Raw genomic sequence first — 3952 nt, forward strand, 5'->3', positions numbered from 1 at the left:
TTCAAAACACAGTAGATTTGGATATTACAAGCGTTTGTATTTTAAATTTTTGAGTTGTATTAGCTTAAAATGGTTAACATTTTGAAACTAAAAATTAATTCCTTAAAGTTACTTGAGCTAGATTTGTACTTGAAGCTCAAGTCCTAAACCAAAAATGTGGACATAACATAAAAACATTTATCAATGGTACTTAAAAATATTTATCTAAAGCTAATAAATAAAGTGTGTTTATTTAACTTTTAGTTTTAAGTTTTAGTTACTTAAAATATTTTATGTAATCAGTTTCACCAAAAGTTTTGAGTAAAATTAACTTATTGCACAGCAAAATCTCCAGTGTTAAATTAACACTAGAGAGTGTCTATATGGGTCCACACCTCTGAGTGTTAAATACAACACTGTTGAGTGTTAAATTAACACTTTTGACAGTGTTGTATGTTTAAAAGTAACCTAGTCAGTTTTGAAGATTAACTAACACTGAGCAGTGCTGATTTTCTAACACTGGAAAATAACTCAAAATGTTAGAAATATTCCAGTGTTAGCAAATCAGCACTGCTCAGTGTTAGCCATTGTTAATCTTCAAAACTGACTAGGTTACTTTTAAACATATAACACTGTCAAAAGTGTTAATTTAACACTCAACAGTGTTGTATTTAACACTCAGAGGGGTGGACCCATATAGACACTCTCCAGTGTTAATTTAACACTGGAGATTTTGCTGTGTGGGTTTTACAGTGCAGGTGTGTACACGAGTGTTCACTGTTCATAGACATAAACTACACCTCTATTGGCTGCTATTTCCAAGCACATTGTGCACTGTCGGTCCTGCTTGCTACACAACAACATTCAATATTTAGTGTTTACTGCTGTTTACACTAGCTAGATTAACGTGATGGTGTTGTGTTTAGTATGTTGCTCTGTTTGTTTTTGCTTGTTTTCTATTCTTTTTCTCTCAACAGGTGATCCAGGAGATTTTTTTTCTCTTCTTTCTCTTTTTAAATGCCCTTTCTCACTGTCCCTCTTCCCTTCTGTTTTTCTTTTCCTTCATCTTTCTTTCTCGCTTTCCTATCCCTCAGTCATGTCTGTCCCGTCTGTAACATCTGAAAAAATAAATAAATAAATAAATCAAAAAGACACACTGCAAACCAAAAAAACAACAACAAGACACCAGAGCCTATCAGGAAAACTTCAAGATGAAGCTAAAAACTAGTGAGTGGACCTTTGATTAAAGAATTTCTACCAAACTACAACTGCAGCTGAACAAATGAGCTTTTGGTGGAACTTTACACTCTGAAATATTGAAAGGTTTAAAGGATGAGACAGCTCAGCACAGCATGTTATTAACTTCACACATGAAGTGGTTCAGTCCAGTCAGTCTTAAGTTTTGCAGCCACCGTCCACATCCTGCTTCTTCGACTGGTCGTCACGGTAACTCTGGACTTTCCTCCAACGAATCCTGAAGTCTGTCAGTCCTTCTGACAGCATGAGGCCTGACAGCTGGACAAAATGTGCAGATGATGAAAAACATGAAGCATAGTTTGAACTTGTGTCAAGTTTGTGTTGGTGACTGAACTGCTGACCTGCTGTGAAACCTGCTGCTGGATCTCTGTGCTGTGCATGTCTGCCTCTGACTGAAGCTTCATTTTCACCACTGTTTGCTTTGTCACTGCTAAAAATGAACCACGTATAAAAACACAAACATTAGTGTTTTACATGATGACAGGATCTTATAGTGTTTGCATTCTGGACCTCACCTCTGAAACAGAAAACAAAGTGTCTGCTGGTACAGGAGCCATCAGCCCATTCCCCTGTCATTAAATACATTGGTGCACAGTACTCTGAATTTCCATTATCAGGCTGACCAGACCACCAGTTAGTGAATGTGGAGGTTGTGTTGTCAGACCAGGGGGACCAGGGATCCCTGTAGAGACCAATCCACACATACTGAACCCCTGATCCATTCAAAGTGAGCGTGATGTTGGATTTCTCCTCTTTGCTTCTTATACTGGTCAGGTCTGTGTGGTATGTCCTGCAGTACGACTGAGCCTCTGACCAGGAGCGACTCTCCATCACTAAGATGTAACTTGTACTGCTGGCTGTGAAAGATTAAAAACTTTTTTAGAACATGCACATAATATGAAAAAATAAATCTCATAAAAATCTAGAGATAAGTAGGGCAACAAATCTTTTTTCCTACCATTGTAACACAGGAAAGGGTAAGAAGCTCCACAGGGTCTATCATCCATCTGTGTTTGTCCCTGAAGAGCCACACAGTATTCCTTTGCATTTGCACAGTTTGGTTGGCCGTTAGCCCAGATCAAAAATTCATGTGTGCTGCCAACATAAAAAAGTTTTCCCTCCATGGACCACTTCCAGCTGTAACGATCATCATAGAGCCCTAACCAAGCCCAGTTATCGATCCTTGGTGCCATTGAGAAAAGCAGTTTTTTGATGTTGCTGTTGTAGATGGTGACCAAGTCAGTGAAGTGTTCTCTGCAGTAACTCTGAGCTTCAGTCCAGGTCATTTTCTGGTTCACAAAGTGGTATTCTCTGGAGTGGGGAGGAAGAGTGGAAAGTCCCCCTGAGAAAAATAAAACAAAGGTTTTTATTGCGGAAACTGTGCTCCTGGGTGAATCACTGAAAAAGACAAATTTACAAAAATAAAAATTATAACCATTTAAATAGTCAATCTATATGGAGACTAGCCAGAGGTGGGAAGTTACAAGGTAACTTACAAACATAAAAGACAGTCCTGTGCTGTGTCTATCACCAGGGCTTACCCCACACTGTCATCCTCCTGTACCAGGAGGAAATTATGATAAAGTAGATTCTACTTCTTGTAAATGTAACTCAATGTTTCTTGGTGGAGTCTGTGAGAGTGACATTGTAGAAGTGGTGAGTAAATTCAAGAGTAAAAAATCCATGGATTGTGACGACCTTGACATGTCACTAATTCAGCCGTTAACATATATTCGTAACAAATCATTTCAAACTGGAATTTTTCCAGATAAAATGAAAATTGCCAAAGTGATCCCACTATATAAAACTGGTGATAAACAGATTGTGTCAAACTATAGACCGGTATCTTTACTGCCTCAGTTTTCAAAGATTCTTGAAAAACTATTTGCAAACAAACTAGATTCTTTTATTGATAAATCTGATTTATTGAATGATCATCAGTATGGGTTCAGAAGAAATCGCTCAGCATCTCTAGCTGTGATGGAATTTATTGAAAATATTGCAACAGCTGTGGATGAAAAACAGTTTGGAATAGGTTATAATGTTTATTGATTTACGTAAAGCCTTTGATACGATAGATCATTCTTTACTTTTACAGAAGTGTGAAAGGTATGGCTTAAAAGGTGTTGTACAATTTTGGTTAAATAGTTACTTGAATAATAGGTTCCAATATGTGAGTATTAATAACATGAAATCTAAACTTAGAAAAGTAACTTGTGGAGTTCCGCAAGGATCTGTTTTGGGACCTAAGTTATTTTTACTTTATATAAATGATATTTGTACAGCCAGTGATACTTTAAAATATGTGATGTTTGCTGATGATACAAACTTATTTGGCTCTGGAAAAGACATAAAGAAATTACTGAAAACAGTGGAAACAGAACTCATGAAGTTAAATAGATGGTTTGTATTTAATAAACTATCATTGAATGAAAGTAAAACAAAATGTATGTTATTTGGAGGTAGTAAAAGTAATATTAAAGCAAAATTGAATTTAAATAATGTTGAAATTGAAAGAGTATATGAGACAAAATTTTTAGGAGTAATTATTGATGATAAACTTTGTTGGAAGCCCCACATAGAACATGTGAAACAAAAATTATCCAAGTCTATTTCTATTCTTTATAAAACAAAAGATTTTTTGAATAAGAACTGCCGTTATTTATTGTATACTTCCCTTTGTTTGCCTTATATGACCTACTGTGCAGAAATTTGG

At 36.1% G+C, this 3952-nt stretch overlaps 1 long non-coding RNA gene across 1 annotated transcript; it reads right to left on the reverse strand.

The window, feature by feature from the left end:
• Positions 1-915: 915 nt before the first annotated feature.
• Positions 916-1717, reverse strand: LOC145426111 (uncharacterized). Its single transcript, XR_013906869.1, has 2 exons — positions 1578-1717; positions 916-1494 (listed from the first exon to the last, which is right to left on the reverse strand). It is a non-coding gene; the product is annotated as an uncharacterized LOC145426111 (long non-coding RNA).
• Between the last annotated feature and the right edge of the window lie 2235 nt (positions 1718-3952).

The sequence above is a fragment of the Astatotilapia calliptera genome, chromosome 3, assembly GCF_964374335.1.
Source record: "Astatotilapia calliptera chromosome 3, fAstCal68.1, whole genome shotgun sequence".
Classification (NCBI taxonomy): domain Eukaryota; kingdom Metazoa; phylum Chordata; class Actinopteri; order Cichliformes; family Cichlidae; genus Astatotilapia; species Astatotilapia calliptera.